Source organism: Scylla paramamosain, chromosome 44, assembly GCF_035594125.1.
Source record: "Scylla paramamosain isolate STU-SP2022 chromosome 44, ASM3559412v1, whole genome shotgun sequence".
Taxonomy (NCBI): domain Eukaryota; kingdom Metazoa; phylum Arthropoda; class Malacostraca; order Decapoda; family Portunidae; genus Scylla; species Scylla paramamosain.
The window spans coordinates 6,540,937-6,563,764 of NC_087194.1; the positions used below are offsets into that span (position 1 = coordinate 6,540,937).

At 41.2% G+C, this 22,828-nt stretch overlaps 1 long non-coding RNA gene across 2 annotated transcripts; it reads left to right on the forward strand.

Moving 5' to 3' along the window:
- The first annotated feature begins 231 nt into the window (after nucleotides 1–231).
- LOC135094039 (uncharacterized) lies at nucleotides 232–22,781 on the forward strand. Of its 2 annotated transcripts, none has more exons than XR_010263560.1 (4): nucleotides 232–469; nucleotides 4,347–4,446; nucleotides 11,914–12,020; nucleotides 22,643–22,781. It is a non-coding gene; the product is annotated as an uncharacterized LOC135094039 (long non-coding RNA). The 2 variants fall into 2 exon arrangements; XR_010263559.1 differs by lacking the exon at nucleotides 22,643–22,781 and adding an exon at nucleotides 13,148–13,673.
- Nucleotides 22,782–22,828: the final 47 nt, after the last annotated feature.

Below are 22,828 nucleotides of genomic sequence, written 5' to 3' on the forward strand. Positions count from 1 at the left end.
GTGAAGTATCCCAGAGACAGGAATGAGATGATGCAAGTGATATTGACTGAGTTAGGGCATGATAGGAATGAAAGAGTGGAGAAGACAGGAAAGGAGTGGACTGTGTTGTTGCTGGGATTGTGTAGAAAGGCGAATGACAGGATGATTGAGGCGGTGAGAGTTTCTGGAGAGAATGTGGCGTTCCAGATGTAGGAACAATTAGGATAGAGGATGCTGTTCGTTTATTTATTTATTTTTTCTCTCAGGAGTGATCCTGTGCCACCTATGTCATCAAGATCAAGATCAAGAGCATTTAAAACGTCCGAGTCACTGATCACGGTGTTTCGAAGCAGTGTGAATTCACGTGAACCATGAATAGCACACATGAACAAAGAAAGGACGCTGAATTGTTCTGATAGTGACTGAACGAATAATTGTGTCTGGCAGTCTGCCAGACCTTGCCTTCTTCGCTTTCCCTATTAACAAAAAGGTGAGACTGAGAGTGAGTGTTAAACTTCCTAGGGTGAGGCTATGCATTGTAAGGTGAGGGCTGAGAAGCTATGCATAGTAATTAGTAACATAGTAACTATGTGCAGGAAGTAACTGGACTAAACTAACTAGGAAAGGTGAGGCAATACACATGTTTAACAAGCACCATGAGACTCTTCTGGTTGCCTCGTGGTCTTGGGGCCGGTGTCACTGGGTAAATATTTTGGAAAACTACACTTACTTAATTTCAGGATGAATTTATTTTGTTTTGATAGACTATGTGTTTTGAATTACTATGATAAGTTATCGGCAATTTCGGGATGAATCTATGTATTTCTAAGTGTTTTGAACTACTTTGCTGCTATTGCAGGACAAATATAATTTATTTTAATAGATATCGATGTGTTTTGAATTACTATGATAGCTTTTTGGAAATTTCAGGATGAGCCAATTTTATTTTGATTGATTTTGATGTGTTTTGAATTAATCTGATAACTCCCCAGTAATTTCAGGACAAATGTATTTTATTCTGAGTCAAATATGTTTATCTTGACCAGGTAAATTTTTCAGAACAAGTTCAATTTTTTGTGGCCAAAATATGATTCCTTTTCAAATGGAGATAGTTTTTTTTTTTTTTTTTGGTGCAAACCTATGCAAAATATATATTTTTATTTGGTATCACTGACAAATGTAAAAAAAAAAAAAATTCCCAGGGCTTGCAAAAAAAAAAAAAAAAAAAAAACTTATGAAAGTGCCAAATATTAGGCAGAAAAAATTTATCTTGTTTGTTCCCTATAATAAAGTAATGAGAACTCTGCCACACTGCTTCTGGCACATCATGCTGGCCCCATTTCACTCCAGTGTCATGGCCGTTAAATTCTTACAAATATTTCAAAGTAATGCTTAACTTAACCTTACCAAAGCTAACCTAACCTGACCTGATCCAATCTAGCCTGACCAAACCTAACATGGCCCCCCTAAGCCTAACTTAACCTAACCTAACCTGACCAAATCTATCATATATAAACTTGCCCTAACCTATCATGATCTAACCTAATTTGATTTAGCTTAGTCTAACCTAACCAAATCTATCATAGGTAAACTTGCCTTAACCTAACTTATCATGATCTAACCTAAATTGACTTAGTCTAACCTAACCAAATCTATCATAGGTAAACTTACCCTAATCTAACTTATCATGATCTAACCTAATTTGACTTAGCTTAGTCTAACCTAACCTAACCAAACCTAGCCTGACCTGACCTGACTTAACTTACTCTAATTTCATAAATGTATATTGTATTGTATATTGGTGGAGTGTGGGTTTTGAGTCACTTCTTGAATAGTAAATGGCAGAAGGTGCACAACATCCTTACACAAAGGCATATGCTAGACTGCTTGTGTCTCTATAGACTCATTTAAAGTTTGTGTTTAAAGACTGCTGATTGGCTCCGCTCAAACAAATGAACCAATATAAATGAAATATGCTGAGTCTGCGTGTTGTGACATAACATGCATGTGCAAACATATTTGTTGAACCCAGTGTCATATCAATTGCAGGACGTGGTGGGTGTTACATTTTTTGTAATGGAACAACAAAAGTAGGGTTTGCAGAACATTTCCTTCATATTTCCACACCTGTTTTTACTTTAAGAAACAGTAGAGAGATGAAAATAGATGCAGACCTGGTATTGATCCAGATATTAGCCATTGATAGATTTTGATGTGTTTTGAATTACCATGATGGCTGGTGCTTGGCAATTTCAGGAAAAATCTATTTTATTTTGATAGATTTCAATGTGTTTTGAATTACCAAGATAACTGCCTCTTGCCAAGATCTTTTATTATTTTTATTGATATTATAGGCTAGAATCACAATGGTCAGGTCCACCACTTGTCATATACTCCATTAGGTCATTTCCATTAACTGCCACACATGCTGATGATACCACCCTGGACTTTTCCACATCTTTTCATAGATGTCCAACCCTTCAGGAAGTAAACATTTCATGCAGGGAAGCCACAGAATGCCTGACTTCTGATCTTTCTAAAATTTCTGGTTGGGGCAGAGCAAACTTGGTATTGTTTAATGTCTCAAAAACTCAATTCCTTGATCTATCCACTCGACACAACCATCCAGACAACTATCCCCTCTTCTTCAGTGACACTCAGCTGTCCCCCTCTTCTACGCTGAACATCCTCGGTCTGTCCTTTACTTGTAATCTGAACTGGAAACTTCACATCTCATCTCTAGCTAAAACAGCTTCTATGAACTTAGGTGTTCTGATATGTCTCCATCAGTTTTTCTCACCCCATCCCCCCAAGCTGCTAACTCTGTACAAGGGCCTTATCTGCCCATGTATGGAGTATGCTTCACATGTCTGGGGGGCCTCACTTATATCATTCTTCTAGACAGGGTGGAATCAAAAGCTTTTCATCTTATCAACTCCTCTCCTCTAACTGACTGTCTTCAGCCTCCCTCTCATTGCCACAGTGTTGCATCTCTAGCTGTCTTCTACTGCTATTTTCATGCTAACTACTCTTCTGATCTTGCTAACTGCATACCTCCCCATCTCTCGTGGCCTCGTTGCACAAGACTCCCCTCTTTCTCTTACCTCTATTCTGTCCACCTCTCTAGTGCAAGAGTTAACCAGTATTCTTAGTCATTCATCCCCTTCTCTGGTAAACTCTGGAACTCCTTGCCTGCTTCTGTATTTCCACCTTCCTATGACTTGAATTCCTTCAAGAGGCAGGTTTCAAGACATCCTTCAGTTTTTGACTACTGCTTTGGACTCTTTTCTGGGACTGGCATCTCAGTTGGCTTTTTTTTTTTATTGGATTTTTGTTACCCTTGGCCAGTGTCCCTCCTACATAAAAAAAAAAAAGGCCCTGAGTGCCAAACCTAACATAACCTATTAGTTATGGATGTTTCAAAATTAACTCAAGCATAACCTAACAAACTTCCTCACCATAAATTTCACCCCTTGGATCCTCTAAATTTTTAAAATTCAGTAATACTGTTATTCTAAATTTACTTGATTTTTTTTTTTTTATGTAGGAGGGACACTGACCAAGGGCAGCAAAAATCCAATAAAAAAGAATGCCCACTGAAATGCCAGTTCCATAAAAGAGTCCAAAGCAGTAGTCAAATATTGAAGGATAAGTGTCTTGAAACCTCCCTCTTGAAGGAATTCAAGCCATAGGAAGTGGAAATACAGAAGCAGGCAGGGAGTTCCAGAGTTTACCAGAGAAAGGGATGAATGACTGAGAATACTGGTTAACTCTTGCATTAGAGAGATGGACAGAATAGGGGTGAGAGAAAGAAGAAAGTCTTGTGCAGTGAGGCCGTCTGAGGAGGGGAGGCATGCAGTTACCAAGATCAGAAGAGCAGTTAGCATGAAAATAGCAGAAGAAGACAGCTAGAGATGCAACATTGCGGCAGTGAGAGAGAGGCTAAAGACAGTCAGTTAGAGGAAAGGAGTTGATGAGACAAAAAGCTTTTGATTCCACCCTGTCTAGAAGAACAGTATGAGTGGAACCCCCCCAGACATGTGAAGCATACTTCATACATGGACAGAGTTAGCAGCCATTCAAATACTAGCATTAGTGGGACCTACGTGGTGATGTAAATAAGGATTGAGTACCTGGAAAATGCTGAATAATACCAGTGGCTGTATTGCAAGTGTTTATTGGTGTAAATAGGATGCTGTACAACATTTTTAAATGTGTGTTTATGGTTTTAGTGACAGATTAATAAGATTTCTACATTATTAACAGGAGAAATACTCTTCAGAGTCCTGCTAATCATCTCTGTGTCCTTTGAAAATAGTCATGATGAGAGAACAAAGTGTTTCTGAATATATGCATTTGTGTCATAGGTGTGCAGAATAGGTGAGGAGGGCCGGATGGACAGACCTAATGAGCAAGTCAGCCTCTTACTTGACCACAACTTACAAGCTCTACACTCAACACTTTGAGGTCAGTTCACATGTTGGTAGATCTGTAAGTTGATACAATTCCCTCATTTTCTTTACTATTTTATTATCAGCTATATTGAATAAGACTTTCTACTTTTTGTCACCCCCTATTCTGCCCACCTCTCTAATGCAAGAATTAATAATTTCTCTCAATCATTCATCCCTTTTCCTGGTAAGCTTTGAAAATCTCTGCTTGTTTCTGTATTTCCTCTTTCTTGTATGACTTGAACTCTTTCAAGAAAGAGCTTTCAGGACATTTTCAGGACATTTATCCTCCAGTTTTGGATGATCCTTTTTGATCTCTTTTGGAACTCACTCTGTGGGCCTTTTTTTCTCAACTTTGTTGCCCTTAGCCAGACATAAAGAAAAAAATAGTGAACAGGTAGTAGAGAGCTTTTAGAGATGATCAGGGAAATCTTATGCATAGAACTGTTAGGTAGATGTAATTAGGTGTGTTTTGCACAGGGACTGCCATGTGTAGGTTTCTTGCAGCTTCCCATATGTTCTTGTATTGTTATATATGTGTTCCTGTGTTCTTTATCTCTTCCCCAGTGCACAAGCTTGCTTGGACACCTGGTGACAGTGTTGTAGGGTGTTTGGGTGGCAGGGAAAAAAAAAAAAATGTACTACCTTGCTATATATATATATATATATATATATATATATATATATATATATATATATATATATATATATATATATATATATATATATATATATATATATATATATATATATATATATATTTTTTTTTTATCAACTGCATATTGTTTAATTTAAAAATTAAGTTTTATTTATTTTTGTTTTATAGCCACTCAGTTTACTTTTTATTATGGTTTGAATTGCTATGAGCTAATTGGCCCACAGACACAAACACTGTTTTCCTAGACAAAGTATGATGCTTTTACTTTTGGAAGCAGTTTTTTTTTTTTTTCAGAGATTTGTAAAAATGCAACTTTTGTGAGTTTCTTTTACCAAGGCACAATTTTTCCATCAAAGTCAGAAGTTTGAAAAAAGTCAGAACCAGCACTGAAAAAAGTATTGTTAGTCTAAAGACTTAGAAAGCAAGACCAAATCAAACCAAAGCTAATTTTCTAACCTAATCTTTATCCATGTGATGCTAACCTTACCTTACTTTGCAGAGGCTCACCTCAGTGGTGTGCTGTGGATGTTGGGGAGCATGTGGATATTGCCCCCTTTTACAAAGAAAAAACAATAATGAATAAATATATTTGTTAAATGAAAATAATAGGAAAATAAATATTAGTATTACAATCACAAATGCACTTGTATGTGGAGTTGCAAGTTCTGTGGCACTGAGTGACCAAATTATTTCTCTTTTGGTTTTGTTTTGAGTTAATGGTGGGATACAAGTGTGTTATGAATGAAAAAAAAGTAAGGTGATAGAATGATAAAATTGTGTGATGAGTGCAATGTCAACTTGTCAACTGAAAGTGGCAGAGGGGGTGTTTAGCAGGAGCAGGGAGGCTGGGAGAAGGGGATTATGAGAGACAGGGATAACACTGGCAGAGAGAGAGCATGAAAGCCATAAGTAAGCCTTCTTGCCTTCTTTCCTCTCATATTTACATAATTTTAGGTGTTAGGTGCTGTCAAAGTTAATGGAGAACTATATAATTACACTATAGAGGCACCAAGAGAACTTGCCTTGTGACAGTGGTATGTAATATGCTTCATTATCATGACAGGGAGAGTGGCAGATGTGATGCATATGGGACCTGTAAGGTAGACCTTTCCTGCATATTACCACTTTTAATGACAGTATTTTGTGCTTGACAGTGGACATTGTAGAGTGGCTGAGTGACTAGTGTATGTTCAGCACTTGAACAATTGAGGTGCAGAGTTGAATAAGAGTAGGTGATCTATTTTGAGAAACAATCATTGATAATGTAGCATCATGTTGCCTGTGGCCTATTCTTATTGTTCTTGATATTTTCTGATCACATATTCCAAATTTCTGAAAATTATGATTGATAAATTTTACTTTCATTTTACCTTGTACTATTTTCAATAACATGTCATTTTTTTTAATTCATACAGGTTTGGGATTTGTGCCTTTCCATTCCTTACATATTTTCTCCTTGGCCATGAAATGCCAGGAAAAGAAAAAAGAGAGAAAAAAAAAAATACTGTTCCCCTTTTAATTTTTCTGGATATGCCATTGGCTAGCCTAACCAATTTTTTTTTTTTTTTTTTTTTATGTAGGAAGGATACTGGCCAAGGGCAACAAAAATCTAATAAAAAAAAAATGCCCACTGAAATGCCATTCCCATAAAAGGGTCAAAGCAGTGGTCAAAAATTGGTGGATAAGTGTCTTGAAACCTCCCTCTTGAAGGAATTCAAGTCATAGGAAGGTGGAAATACAGAAGAAGGCAGGGAGTTCCAGAGTTTACCAGAGAAAGGGATAAATGATTGAGAATACTGGTTAACTCTTGCGTTAGAGAGGTGGACAGAATAGGGGTGAGAGAAAGAAGAAAGTCTTGTGCAGCGAGGCCGCGGAAGGAGGGGAGGCATGCAGTTAGCAAGATCAGAAGAGCAGTTGGCATGAAAATAGCGGAAGAAGACAGCTAGATATGCAACATTGCGGCGGTGAGAGAGGGGCTGAAGACAGTCAGTTAGAGGAGAGGAGTTGATGAGATGAAAAGCTTTTGATTCCACCCTGTCTAGAAGAGCAGTATGAGTGGAACCCCCCAGACATGTGAAGCATACTCCATACATGGACGGATAAGGCCCTTGTACAGAGTTAGCAGCTGGGGGGGTGAGAAAAACTGGCGGAGACGTCTCAGAACACCTAACTTCATAGAAGCTGTTTTAACTAGAGATGAGATGTGAAGTTTCCAGTTCAGATTATAAGTAAAGGACAGACCGAGGATGTTCAGTGTAGAAGAGGGGGACAGTTGTCTGGAAGATTGTGTCGCGTTGATAGATGGAGGAATTGAGTTTTTGAGGCATTGAACAATACCAAGTTTGCTCTGCCCCAATCAGAAATTTTAGAAAGATTAGAAATCAGGCGTTCTGTGGCTTCCCTGCGTGATATGTTTACCTCCTGAAGGGTTGGACGTCTATGAAAAGACGTGGAAAAGTGCAGGGTGGTATCATCAGCATAGGAGTGGATAGGACAAGAAGTTTGGTTTAGAAGATCATTAATGAATAATAAGAAGAGAGTGGGTGACAGGACAGAACCCTGAGGAACACCACTGTTAATAGATTTAGGAGAAGAACAGTGACCGTCTACCACAGCAGCAATAGAACGGTCAGAAAGGAAACTTGAGATGAAGTTACAGAGAGAAGGATAGAAACCGTAGGAGGGTAGTTTGGAAATCAAAGCTTTGTGCCAGACTCTATCAAAGGCTTTTGATATGTCCAAGGCAACAGCAAAAGTTTCACCAAAGTCTCTAAAAGAGGATGACCAAGACTCAGTAAGGAAAGCCAGAAGATCACCAGTAGAGAGGCCTTGACGGAACCCATACTGGCGATCAGATATAAGGTTGTGAAGTGATAGATGTTTAAGAATCTTCCTGTTGAGGATAGATTCAAAAACTTTAGATAAGCAGGAAATTAAAGCAATAGGACGGTAGTTTGAGGGATTAGAGCGGTCACCCTTTTTAGGAACAGGTTGAATGTAGGCAAACTTCCAGCAAGAAGGAAAGGTAGATGTTGACAGACAGAGCTGAAAGAGTTTGACTAGGCAAGGTTCAAGCACGGAGGCACAGTTTCGGAGAACAATAGGAGGGACCCCATCAGGTCCATAAGCCTTCCGAGGGTTTAGACCAGCGAGGGCATGGAAAACATCATTACGAAGAATTTTAATAGGTGGCATGAAGTAGTCAGAGGGTGGAGGAGAGGGAGGAACAAGCCCAGAATCGTCCAAGGTAGCGTTTTTAGCAAAGGTTTGAGCAAAGAGTTCAGCTTTAGAAATAGACGTGATAGCAGTGGTGCCATCTGGTTGAAGTAGAGGAGGGAAAGAAGAAGAAGCAAAGTTATTGGAGATATTTTTGGCTAGATACCAGAAATCACGAGGGGAGTTAGATCTTGAAAGGTTTTGACATTTTCTGTTAATGAAGGAGTTTTTGGCTAGTTGGAGAACAGACTTGGCATGGTTCCGGGCAGAAATATAAAGTGCATGAGATTCTGGTGATGGAAGGCTTAAGTACCTTTTGTGGGCCACCTCTCTATCATGTATAGCACGAGAACAAGCTGTGTTAAACCAAGGTTTAGAAGGTTTAGGACGAGAAAAAGAGTGAGGAATGTACGCCTCCATGCCAGACACTATCACCTCTGTTATGCGCTCAGCACACAAAGACGGGTCTCTGACACGGAAGCAGTAGTCATTCCAAGGAAAATCAGCAAAATACCTCCTCAGGTCCCCCCAACTAGCAGAGGCAAAACGCCAGAGGCACCTTCGCTTAGGGGGATCCTGAGGAGGGATTGGAGTGATAGGACAAGATAAAGATATGAGATTGTGATCGGAGGAGCCCAACGGAGAAGAAAGGGTGACAGCATAAGCAGAAGGATTAGAGGTCAGGAAAAGGTCAAGAATGTTGGGCGTATCTCCAAGACGGTCAGGAATACGAGTAGGGTGTTGCACCAATTGCTCTAGGTCATGGAGGATAGCAAAGTTGTAGGCTAGTTCACCAGGATGGTCAGTGAAGGGAGAGGAAAGCCAAAGCTAGTGGTGAACATTGAAGTCTCCAAGAATGGAGATCTCTGCAAAAGGGAAGAGGGTCAGAATGTGCTCCACTTTGGAAGTTAAGTAGTCAAAGAATTTCTTATAGTCAGAGGAGTTAGGAGAGAGGTATACAGCACAGATAAACTTAGTATGAGAATGACTCTGTAGTCGTAGCCAGATGGTGGAAAACTCGGAAGATTCAAGAGCGTGGGCACGAGAGCAGGTTAAGTCATTGCGCACATAAACGCAGCATCCAGCTTTGGATCGAAAATGAGGATAGAGAAAGTAGGAGGGAACAGAAAAGGGGCTACTGTCAGTTGCCTCAGACACCTGAGTTTCAGTGAGGAAAAGAAGATGAGGTTTAGAAGAGGAGAGGTGGTGTTCTACAGATTGAAAATTAGATCTTAGACCGCGAATGTTGCAGAATTTAATGAAGAAAAAGTTGAGGGGGGTGTCAAGACACTTAGGGTCGTCGACGGAAAGGCAGTCCGACCTGGGGACATTTATGGTCCCCTCCCCAGATGGGGACTCCGAGGCTGGTGTAGGAGTCGCCATGATTTTAAAATTTTTGAGTGAAGGGTGTGTGTGTTATTAGGTGCTTGTAGTTTTGTGTGGAGGAAGAGAGTTGTCTTTAGAGGGCAGGCTGTGACTACCCCCTTGTGTTGTGAGACACAAAGGGAAACGTTCAGTGAGGTCACAGCTGGGTTTAATGATAAGTTCACAGCACCCCCTGAACAGTGCTTTAGACCTCACTGGGAGTAATTATCGTTTTGGCAGGTGTCTACTGCCTCCTCCTGTGGGTTCCTAACCCTCTAGGGTCCTATCCATTTTAGAAAGAAGGGTTCTCATCATCTAGATTAAATAGATTGTCTCTCATTGGTAGAAACTTGTGTCATGTACTTAAAGCTTGTTGTATCATAGGAACATAGGTAAGCTGTAAGAAGCCATCAGGCCTACACATGACAGTCACAGTATGAAAGATATATACCTGTTTCCAACCATCATCTCTATCTGTAACTTTGCCTAATCTTTAAAAGCTCCTTAATGTTTCAGCACTATCACTAACTACCTCTTTACTGAGTCCATTTTATTCCTCTACCATTCTATTTGAGAACCATTGCCTTCCCATCTCTTTTTAAAATCTGACTTTTCATGCTTCAGCCCATTATTTCTTGTTCTCTCCTAATTACTGACAATGAGAATTTTGCTTACATCACCTTTGCTATGTCCCCTATACCACTCAGACCCACATTAATAATACTGGGAGTCCTTAGTTTATGACGGTCTTGACTTCCACTGCTTCATAGTTATGACATGGGCAGTACTTGTCCCTGTACATTCCCCTTTGCTGATTTTTTTTTTTTGTCACTGATTTATTTTTTTTTTATTTACTGTATGTGGTCCATGTATTGTTTTACAGGTATATTAGTTATGTTTTCATGCCCTGGATTATGACTACAGTACTAAAGCATTAGCAGATGAGTGACATACTGTACGTGCTTACTTAGGCTGTTTCAAACCCATGCCGAAAATCAATTTATAATGTGGTGTAGGAACAGGACTCCATGGTAACTTGAGGATCCCCTGTAATAACTGGCTAGGAGTGGGAAAGACTAGTAAAAGGCTGGTCTTCATGTGCTCCTGACCATCTATGCATTGTAATCACTACTGCCTACTCATATTTCTACATGGTTTCCAAAATTAACTGCCCTGTGAAATAACAGTAACAATAACACCCTGCCTCCCTTGGTGTCCAGGGAGTAACAGTAATACCCTGTCCCTGCCCCCCTTGGTGTCCAGGGAATAACAATAACACCCTTGGTGTCCCTACCCAGAAGTCACAGTTCAAGAGTGGCAGGGAGATCCTTCTAGTTGGGGGCGCCATGCCAACTCTCTGAGGGTGGCAGTGAGAATGAAGAGAACAAGGCTCCTCCCCTTACACAGGCAGCCAGATCACTGCTTTTGCCTGCCTCCCCACCACACAGCACCACAAAAGACGAGTTTTTCCTTCATTCACACCTACCAGCATGTCCTCCTTAGGTGATGAGCAGCTAGGTGTTCAGGAGGATGCTGCCTCGGAGACAAAAAAACTAATATTTCTTTACTACCTGTCTGTATTATTTTGGGAAATTAAAGGATGTTTGATCAATTAATTAAGCTACACAAGATCTAAAGTGACAAAAATTGACATTGCAGAGCATCTCCTTCCTTTATTTATTTATTTTTTCATGTAAGTGAAGACTGGCCAAAGGCTACAAGAGCAGAAAATAAATAAATAAATGAAAATGAAAATAAGTCCCTCAGAGGTGAGTCTCAAAAGAAAGGTTAAAAATATCATCCAAAATTTGAGGATAAGTGTCTTGAAACATCTCTCTTGAAAGAGTTAAAGTCATAGGAAGGAGGATATATATATACCCTTAAAATTTATATGTATACAGGGAGGTGAATTTAAAGTGAAGGAAAATTGTACTGTAGAAACCTTAAGTAGCACAAGAACCTTAGAAATGGAAATTGGAAGGGACATTAAAAAATCTAAAAATGTGCTGTATCAAAAATTTATTTGTAAAAATACTTTTAGTGTAAATTTTGAGTTTGAAATCGTAGTACAGAAAGGGTACCTACTGTCCCAGTGATCAATAAAGCTAATGAATGTATCATGGTCAATTACAGAAGATAGTTTCATGTCTTCTGTAAGAGATCTAGTCGGGTGCCCCTGACTAGATGGATCTCCCTGCCACTCTTGACATGTTGTGCATACTAACTTGTTCTCTTCCTGCTCAGTGTGACTCATCCTTCAACACTTGCACAAGAATAAGAAAGTTCAGCACCTAAAGAAACCTAACCCTCCCAACAAGCTGGCAACACCATATGTGGCATTCAGTAAGCAGGTATGTTTGTATAACCCATGTTGTATCTCTTGTCCCTGAAAAACATGATATTATATTTTTATTTGGACGATTGACATGTTATTTTCTTTACTATCTATTTATATAATTTTGTTACTCTTGTATTTTGCAGTATGTAATTCATAATTTTTGTCCGTACAGTAAACTGCTAACCACCACTTATATACCTCCATCAGAGCCCTTCTTAATCTTATAAGGAAAATTTGGTTTTATGTCACCTTGTATCCCTTAAATACCTTGATCAGGTACTCTAATATGTACTCTAATGGTAATGAATTGTAAAGTGTTAATCTCCTCTTATAAAGAAAATGTGTATATCACCCATGTTATATTCCTTGTGCCACTCAAATGCCTCCATCAGATTCCCTCTTAATGTGTACTCCTTTAATGCTTATGAATTGTAAAGCACTGACATCATCAATATCATAATTATATCCCTTGTACCACTTAAATGCCTCCATCAGATCCCCTCAATCTTCTGAGGAATATTTTGTTTATATCACCCATGTTATAGCCCTTGTGCCACTCAAATACCTCTATCAGACTATCTCAACCTATACACCTCTAATGATTATGAATTGTATAGCACTGATATTCTCTTATAAGAAATATTATGCATCCCTTGTACTTTTAATCATTCTCCTCTGTTCTGGTCAAGGTTAGCACCCCTCCTGCAGGGGTGCTTACCCTCCTCCTACAGGGATTGGGATCATTGTAAACAAAGGCCTGTATTCAGAAATGATCTATGCTCTCACCACGACTATTTTCAAAGGCCACAGAGATGATTGACCAGGTTCTCAAAAGTGTTTCTACTATTAATAATGTAGAAATCTTGTTAATCTGTCACTAAGAACAATAAAAGCACCATTAAAAATGTTTTGCTCTCACCATGACTATTTTCAAAGGCCATAGTTGTGATTAGCTAGGTTCTTAAGAATGATTTTGCTAGTTAGTAATGTAGAAATCTTGTTAATCTGCCAACAATAAAAACATCATTAAAAACCTGTGCAATATCAACTAGAGCCTTTTGAAAGTAGTGGGGGTGTGGCACAGAAGTATTTCAGAATATGGGTCAAAGTGGTGATGGTGGTAGTCTGTCTCTGCTGCAGGTGTGGGCCTGGGTGTTTGCATCCAACCTGAACCTCAAGTCATGGGAGCTGGCCAGAATTGTGTATGTCATTTGGGAAGAGCTGCTTGTTTTTGAAAAGAAATACTATGTGACTGAATATGAGACAAAAAAGGTGAATAGTTATGATGGAACAGAAGTTTGTTGTCCTGTGTTGACTGGTGTACCAAGAGTAACCGTAATATACTGGTATTTGTTTTTAAATATATCAGATAATGTTCCTGAAAAGTAGTTCCATAAACTTTATGTGGAAGGAAAGGATGTGTTGAATTGTGATTTAACAAAAACATCAGAAAATAAGGGAAGCTGCAAGAAGCCATCAGGTATACATAAGGAAGAAACATACCTACCTATGGTCTGACCACTTTATCCTGAGCATTTAGGCATTGTTCTTTCCAGCGATTTCCCAGCCTGCAGCACTGCCAAACTTTGTACTGGGTGAATTACTGGATTAGAGCCCAAGTGTCAGTTATAACCTCCCTCCTAACAATTATCTCTCTCTCTCTCTCTCTCTCTCTCTCTCTCTCTCTCTCTCTCTCTCTCTCTCTCTCTCTCTCTCTCTCTCATCTCTCTCTCTCTCTCTCTCTCTCTCTCTCTCTCTCTCTCTCTCTCTCTCTCTCTCTCTCTCTCTCTCTCTCTGCATGAGAGGAAGTGACTGATGAATTGATATGGCCACTGACAGTGTGATCTTGAGTCACTCACTGAGACGTGACATCACCCGGAGGAAACATTGCCAAGCATTATGATGTTTCCAAAAAATAATGCAGTTATTATAAAAATAAACATTTATTACATTAACTTTCCTTTTTTAGAGCATTACAGTGTAAATACAAGGTTTCATGCAAATTAAGGTACCAACATACTCTATACATATATGATGTATTTTGCTTTATTTTGTGAAAAAACGAATGTGTAAGTTGTGTGTTGTGGGAGCCACTTGCTTGGGTGAGCCTCTGCCTCCTTCCTTCCCTCCTCGGCTTGCTATGTACTCAAGTAGCATTATTTTCTGTGGGTTTTGCTCCTTGTGTATTTGTATTTGTATTCTTGTACTGGTGGGGCTTTGTATTGTCATTTACATGATACCATCTTGAGTGCTTCAATATGTTCAGCTGTTGCAGAAGTACCAGTGAAATATCCTCTCTCACGGAGATGCTGATGCACTTTGTAGAACACTATCTTGAGCTGCTTCGATATTTTCAGCTGCTGCGGAAGTACTGGGGAAATATCCTCTCTCACGGAAATGCTGATGCACTTTGCAGAATACTCTACTGTCTAGGTGTCTTCTGTCTGGTTACCTGCATCTGTATTCAGTTGCTGCATTCCAGACATTCTCATCACAGAATGAACATCATGTCATGAATATCATCACATGAATTTCCTGTCTGAATGCTCAGTGTTAATGTGAAAGGCATTTTCACTGTAACAAAAAGATATGAAAGTCATTTTCACTGTAACAAAAAGATGTGTTTTGGCAGTCAGCTGATTGATGAAGCCTGTCACTTCAGTGTCAAGATGTCAGCTGTTGAAGGGGTGACAGTTGCAGTGAGTTGCCATATATGTTTAAAAAGTAGCACTTAACAACCACTGTATTGCTGTGTTACCTATACATTTTCTTAGGTGATACATAAAAATATTTAATCTGTCATGTGCTAACTGTTTCCTGTAAGGATTTGACAAGATTGTACACAGAAAATGATCACTTAATGCTATGTGGTGCCACTCAAGTATAAGGCGAGTTGAGGAGGGAAGGAAGGGGGCAGAGGCTCACCTAGGCAAGTGGCTTCTGCAACACACAACTTACACATTAATTTCTCACAAAATAAAAGCAAAATACAGCATGTGTATAGAGTATTTTCAACTTAGAATTACTTGATTTATCAAATTCCTAAGTGTCCTTAACTTGTAGGACACCCAGTATACTACAACTTCATTTAATTTTGAAGTATTAATACCTGACATGAGGTGTGATGGTACAAGTTTGGCAGTGCTACAGGCCAGGAAATCCCTGGGAAGGACAGCACCCAAATGCTCAGGATAAAATGGTCTGACCACAGTAGGTATTTCTACATCATTCCCATCCATAAATTTGTGTAATCTTTTAAAGCTCCCTAATGACTCACTTTATTTTGAGTTGTTAACCTGGTAAACTCTGGAACTTCCTGCCTGGTTCTGTATTTACTACTCCTTATGATTTGAACTCTTTTAAGATGGAGGCTTCAAGACGCTTATCCTCCAATTTTTTATGATTCTTTTGATTTTTCCTTAGGAGCTGGCACTTCAGTGAGCTTTTTTAAATTTTTTCAGGTTTTTTTTGTTACCCTTGGCCAATGCTTCTCTTACATAAAAAATAGTAACAATTGCCAGTAAAATCATGTTAATACCACTGAACTGTGAGGAGGCAGTGCTATCTGACCTCACATACTATACTCTGTTCACGATCACTAGAGGCACCAGCCCTTCCCTCATGGTGGAGCTTGGCGGGCCTTGGCTGCTATCCCCATTGGGTGGTGGTGTGGCGGAGGGTTTGACATCGCTTTGGTGACTCAATAAACACAGCCAGATACCGAACTTTCTTATGGTCTGACCATTTTGATTTGAGTGTTTGGGCATTGTCACTTTTGGGGATTCCCTGACCTGTGGCGCTGCCAAACCTTGTAGTGGGCCAATTATTGGATTAAAGCCTATGTGCCACAGATAACCTCTCTCTCTCTCTCTCTCTCTCTCTCTCTCTCTCTCTCTCTCTCTCTCTCTCTCTCTCTCTCTCTCTCTCTCTCTCTCTCTCTCTCTCTCTCTCTCTCTCTCTCTCCCCATTGTGAATTTGTTTAAATGTGATAGGTTTCCTTTTAGATATGATATTTCCCTTAAACTATGTTGTTATATTTTTACTTTTTAGTTACGACTTTTTTTCACACCATGGTTGCAGGGCAATTCTTTGTTGGTGAGAACACAATGTGGTGGTGGCCTGTGTCATGTAAGCTTTATTGGCAGATGAACAAATTCTTCTAACTGTTGCCTTGATCATGTTGGTGGCTTTCGCTCTTTGGGTGACAGCTCTTGAGGGGTCAAATAATGGCAGGAGAGGTAGCTTCCATCCTGGCTGGCAGTGTGAGAGGAAGTGACCTGTGGATTAACATGGTCAGTCTGACCGTGTGACCTCACTTGGTCATACAATCATTTTTCCATTGTCATGGAAAAATGACAATGGTTGGAGGGAAACGTTGCCAAGTATTGTGGTGTTTGTAAAAAAACAATGTATCATTAAAAAAACATATATTTCACTAACTTGCCTTTTCTGGAGCATCACAATGTATATATACTACAACACCATTTAATTTTGAGGTAGGAAGCACCTGACATGAGGTGTGTCTTGGTGTAGGTATGGCAGAACTGCAGGTCGGGGAATCCCCAAAAATGACAATGCCAAAATGCTCAATTCAAAATGGTCAGACCATAGACAGTGGTCTACCCTTCACTTGTTACTGCTAATCCCTAAAGTCCCTCACCCAGGCCAAATTCTCTCTCTCTCTCTCTCTCTCTCTCTCTCTCTCTCTCTCTCTCCTCTCTCTCTCTCTCTCTCTCTCTCTCTCTCTCTCTCTCTCTCTCTCTCTCTCTCTCTCTCTCTCTCTCTCTCTCTCTCTCTCTCTCTCTTTTTTTTTTATTTATACAAATCTACATGATATGTGTTTACAGAGTTGCTGTACATATACTTTACATATTTCATACAACAATTTAGGCTAAAGAAGTCACTGTTAATGCCTTCTATCTGAAAGCCTCTCTCTGTTTGTCTGTTGCAACCACACATTCACTGCAGTCTTGAACTGCTGCCTGGTCCAGCCCTCAACACTTGGCTGCACGGTAACAAACTCGTTCCACCAGCCAATGTATGTGTTAAGAAACTGTCTTTGATGGTGCCACATTCTGCACCTGGGCTGGTGCAGCTCCCCAGGGGCACGTGTGACAGCTCTGGTGGTGACTTCGGCATGTCGGGCAGGCTGCCGGAGAGCCTGTAGGTGCGGCACCCGTTGCTGTTGCACCTTGAACATGACGGTGAGGCCCGCCACGTCTCGTCGGTGCTGGAGGGTGTGCAGTGCAGGCTGAAGGCTGAGCTCACTGTTCCTGATGAGCCTCGCCGCTCGGTCCTGCACCTTGTCCAGGAGAGCTGGGTGCTTGTTTGCCGCGCCGCCCCAGGCCAGGCACGCGTACTCCAAGGAGGAGCGGACCTGCGCCTTGTAGAGTAACTCCAGTCCCTTGGCGTCAAGGAGGTAGGAGATTCTCCTCAGGGATGCCAGCTTCCCTGAGGCCTCTCTGGCGAGTCGCTCCACGTGGGTTCTGAAGGTCAACTTACGGTCGTAAGTGACCCCCAGCACCTCCACCTCATCCCCTGGCGTCAGTGTCTCCCCGTTGAAGGTGAGGCGCAGGGCTCTACTTGTCCTGTTGATAGTGAGCTGCTGGGTTTTGTGAGCGGCAAACTTTACTTGCCACTTCCTTCCCCAGGCTGCAACACGGCTCAGGCTGGCGTTGATGTCGTGGTTGGCTGCAGCTTCCTCCTCCTCCAGTCCGTAGCTGTGGGATAGTGTTATGTCATCTGCAAACGCCTTCGCGGTAGGAACGAGGTGCATCAGATCATTGACATACACATTCCACAGCAAAGGGCTGAGGCAGCTCCCTTGAGGAACACCTGCCCTTATGGGCTGTGGATTTGATTCCCGCCCATTGATGATTACTTTGAGATGTCTGTCTCTCAAGTAATTCTCAAAGAGCTGGAGGAGAGCCCCGTCCACGCCTATAGCACAGAGCTTTGTGGTGAGGGCTGCGTACCACACTTTGTTGAATGCCCCCTTGATGCCAAGAGCCACGACAGCCGTGGTCTTCCCTTGGTCCAGGGCCCCACTCCACTCCGTCGAGAGGAGCAGGTGCAGGTCTGCCGCTGACTTCCCCTGCCTGAACCCAAACTGTCTGTTGCTCAGCAGGTGGTGCCTCTCGAGGTGCCGCGTGACTCTCGAGGCCACAACAGTTTCCAGCACTTTGCTCAGCACAGGCAGCAGGGACACAGGTCTGTAGTTTTTTGCCTCTGTCTTTGCATTTTTCTTGTGCAGAGGCACCACACTACTCCCCTTCCACATTTCAGGCCATGTGGCGTTGCTGAGGCAGTGGTTAAAGAGTGAAGCGAGTGGGCGCGCCAGCTCCGCAGCACACTGTCGGAGTATGCAGGGACTAATGTCCTGTGGTGCCACCGCTTTTTTCTCATCCAAGTTTGCGAGTACCACTTTCACTTCCTCTTCATTTGTGTTCACTGTCTCTAGTGTTTCTTTCACGATTTGAGGGAGTAGCGGAGATGGTCTTTCAGGGTCGGGGATGCACATTTTTTCGGCGAAGTGCTTGGCCAGGAGGTCCGCTTTGTCACGAGCAGTGTGGGCAATGCTGCTGTCTGCCCGGTGGAGTGCAGGGATGGAAGTGCCCCGCGACTCATCCTGCTGGTCCTTGACAAGGCTTCACCACTGTTTACAACCAACCTGGCCTCCTCTTAGCTTACTCTTGAGGTTAGCTTTCCACTGCTCCACTGCCCATGTTTGCGTGGTATTCATGTGTATTGTTGCCTCTTGGTGCCTTAACCTGTTCCTGGCAGTCGGGTGTCTCTTAAGAGCACGCCAGGCTCGGTGCTTGGCATCAGAGGCAGAGTGGCACGCAGGGCCAAACCAGGGCTGGTCTGATGCCTTGGTTTTGTGGTCCGAGTGCGGCACCCAGCAGGCCTGCAGGGCGTGGAGCAGCTGGGTGAGCCGTCTCACCTGCTGGTTAGTGTCGCCATGCAGCACGGCCCCCCAGTCTGTGGTCTTCAGGGCGGCACGGAGGGCATCCCAATCGGCGGCCTCCCACCTCCAGAGGGTGCGGGTAAAGCTCTCCTCTCGTGGTGTCCTGAATTGTATCCTGGTGAGGACAGCCACGTGGTCTGAGGTGCCCACAAAGTTGAGTGGATAACACTGTACTGTGTGGGGAGGGAGGTCTGTCACTACTGGGTCCAGGGATGACCCAGACCTGTGTGTGGGGAAGGAGACAAAATTATGCATCTCTCTCTCTCTCTCTCTCTCTCTCTCTCTCTCTCTCTCTCTCTCTCTCTCTCTCTCTCTCTCTCTCTCTCTCTCTCTCTCTCTCTCTCTCCTCTCTCTCTCTCTCTCTCTCTCTCTCTCTCTCTCTCTCTCTCTCTCTCTGAAATAAATAAATAAATAAATATATATATATATATATATATATATATATATATATATATATATATATATATATATATATATATATATATATATATATATATATATATATATAATTAATCTTTTAATTTTATTGAGAAAAAACAAAAAATATCCATTCTGTGTCGTCAGGGACCACAGCCAGTCTCTTCTGCCTCACCCTACCCTACCCTGTTGCTGCCTGTCCCTTTTCCTTACCTCTTATTCCTTTGTTTATTTCTTTTCTTTCTATTTTGTATCTCTGCTCTTTCTCCAGATATCCCCCCTCCTCTCTCTCTCTCTCTCTCTCTCTCTCTCTCTCTCTCTCTCTCTCTCTCTCTCTCTCTCTCTCTCTCTCTCTCTCTCTCTCTCTCTCTCTCTCTCTCTCTCTCTCTCTCTCTCTCTCTCTCTCTCTCTCTCTCGTTGTTTAGGGCATTAGCGCAGGTGAGGCCGCTTCTTTTCCCATGTCTCAGGTGAGTGGTGTGACCAACTCAGTGATGTTGCCATTCACTGTCACATTGGAAACATTCTTGAGACATTACAATCACCTAGTTCTTGCATTTTTTTTTTTTATTTTCAAAGCAGAAAGAAAAACGTGCTGGTCAGATATTACAATTAATGGATAAAACACTGTCAGCAATTCAAGTCGTGCTTGACCTGTCATCTTTGAGCCACTCTGCTGGCCCAGGGCAAGCCACAGGTCTGGCAGGCAGGGGTTTATGGTCCTACTGGGCATTAATGTTGGTCTGGCTGCTCTCTCTCCAATGTCTCAGATGAGGGGTTTGATGTTTGCAGTCCAGGTGTCCCTAAGCACCTCGAGATGACTAATATCATTCTCTTGGTCACCCAGAAATTTACAAGCCTATATACTCCTCACTCCATGTCTTCTTCTCATAATGTGTTGTTTTTGTGTTCAAGTAATGAGACATTTACTATAGATGGTGAAGGAATGCGTTTTCATGTGCTCAAAGCAAATAATTTGTGTGTTGGTAAAGAAACAATGAAACACTGTTAAATGCACACTTTCCACTAAATGTGGCCAACCAGTAGCAGAACAGTGTTGATCAACTGACATGCTCCACCCACAGAGAGGGGCTTGTGCCTCTAGCAGTCATGAACAGAATATACTTAACAGCAGTGTTAGCAGTGCTATCATAAGTGGGCTTAAATGTTACACATCCTCATGAGAATGTGTTGATTTGTGGTTACAAGCTGTACCTACACACACAGGACCCCAGTATAATGTAAGTACAGGGAGCAGTTTGGTTCCATTTGAATTGTTCACATTGTGAATTCTTGTATAGGTGCAATACCAAATGCAACAAACGTGTCTATATCACAGAACTGCCAATAAAGCAATCTGAAAGAGAAAACAGCATACAAAGAACATGATTTCATATTAATTAAACATATAAAATGTGCATAACACTCACCAATGTGTAGCTAATGCATCAGGGAGGGTAATTCACTCACCACTCTTGTGCCTCTTAACAATTTCTACCTTCTTTATGAGTGTTAATGGTACTCTAGCTCACTTAGCCTTACTGCTAGGACTCGCACCAGAACTCATTGGCTGCTTGAGAGATGAAGTTGGCACTTGAGAGGCAAAATAAAGCACCATCTATGCACCACGTGGTCAGTCACACACACAACACCACACCAAAGACAGAATGTGCCAGCAGTAACACTGCAACACATCCAAGCACTGGTCAGTCACATAAAGCACTGTACTTGTATTGTATTGTAAATATACTTGCAAGCAAAATGATAGAGTATGAGTGTGATAATGAGCAGTAAGGCCATAAGGGTGAGAGTCTGAGAGACTTTGAGTTCAGTTTAAAAGAGGACTGGCAGGAGAATGAATGGTAGGTATGGGAAGAGTGTGTGGTTGTCATCCAGTGCTCACAGACTTGTGCCTGCACATCTGAATCATTGCACATCACCATACAGCTTGGATGTGTTAGTGGGAGGGTGCAGGAAGGTGTGCATTTCAAACTTTGTACATAATTTTACTCGCCTTGGATTGAAGCTCATATCATCAGATTTCTGTGGTTGTATGAAGAAAATAGTCCCTAATTTACACATCTTGTATCACTGGTTTCTCATATAATGGATGCTCATATAATGCGACCTCCTTGTACTTAGTTTCAGGTAGCAGTGGACAGTAGCTGATGATTGGCACTGTATTCTGTACTGGAGCTTGTAATGAAGTGATGTATTTTTTTTTTTTTTTCAAGAGGGGCACTGGCCAAGGAAAAAAAAAAAAGGCTCACTAAGGTGCTAGTTCCTAAAGAAGTTAAGTCACAAAAAAATGGAGGATAAGTGTCTTGAAACCTTCCTCTTGAAAAAAGTTTGTCATAGGAATGGGTTAATACAGAAAACAGGCAGGAAGCTCCAGAATTTGCCAGAAAAAGGAATGAATGATTGAGGATACTAGTTTGCTTATAATTTTTGGTTTGCTTGATTGGCATAATTTTAAGTCATATATTTTCTTCTATACATATTACCATTTACCTAATTATTTGCTGTCAGGATAAATGAAATAATCCTGACAGTGCATCCAATGATAGATTTTCCTTGTCAGTTTCTTATTCATTGAGGCAAGTTTGAATTGTGTAATTACTTATGCTTTTTAATGTGTATGAAGTATGAAATGCTACAATTGCAATGTGGATGCAATAAACAGGAAAAAAAAAAATAACGGATTTGTGAATATTATCTAACAAGCCAACCAGCACTTGCCCTACAAATGCACAAAGATTCACACCTGGCCCAGCTTCCACAACAACAACAACAACAACAACAACAGCAGCAGCAGCAGCAGCAGCAGCAGCAGCAGCAGCAGCAGCAGCAACAGCAACAACAACAACAACAACAACAACAACAACTACAACTACTACTACTACTACTACTACTACTACTACAGACACGCCAATCAACAGTTGCCTTATAGACTCATACCAGCTCTTACTACTTGCTTGGCTCGGCTTTCACTACTACTACTACTACTACTACTACTACTACTACTACTACTACTACTACTACTACTACTACTACTACTACTACTACTACTACTACTATTACTACTACTACTACTACTACTACTACTACTACTACTACTACTACTACTACTACTACTACTACTACTACTACTACTACTACTTAGCATCCCAAGAGAAACATTACTTTTGAATGGAATGAATTTACCATTGTGTAGTGTTGATTATCCACACTAATTACTTACCTGTGACTTCTAGGCTGAATCCGACAAAGAAATGGAGGCCTACAACTCTTCCTCAGCCTATGAGAAGTACTTGGCAGCCAGGAATAAGGGTAGGTAAGGTTAAGTTAGGTTAGGTTTGGTTTTGGTAAAGTTAGGTGAAGTGAAGTGAAGTGAAGTGAGGTGAGGTTAGGTGAGGTGAAATGAAGTTAAGTTAGGTTAG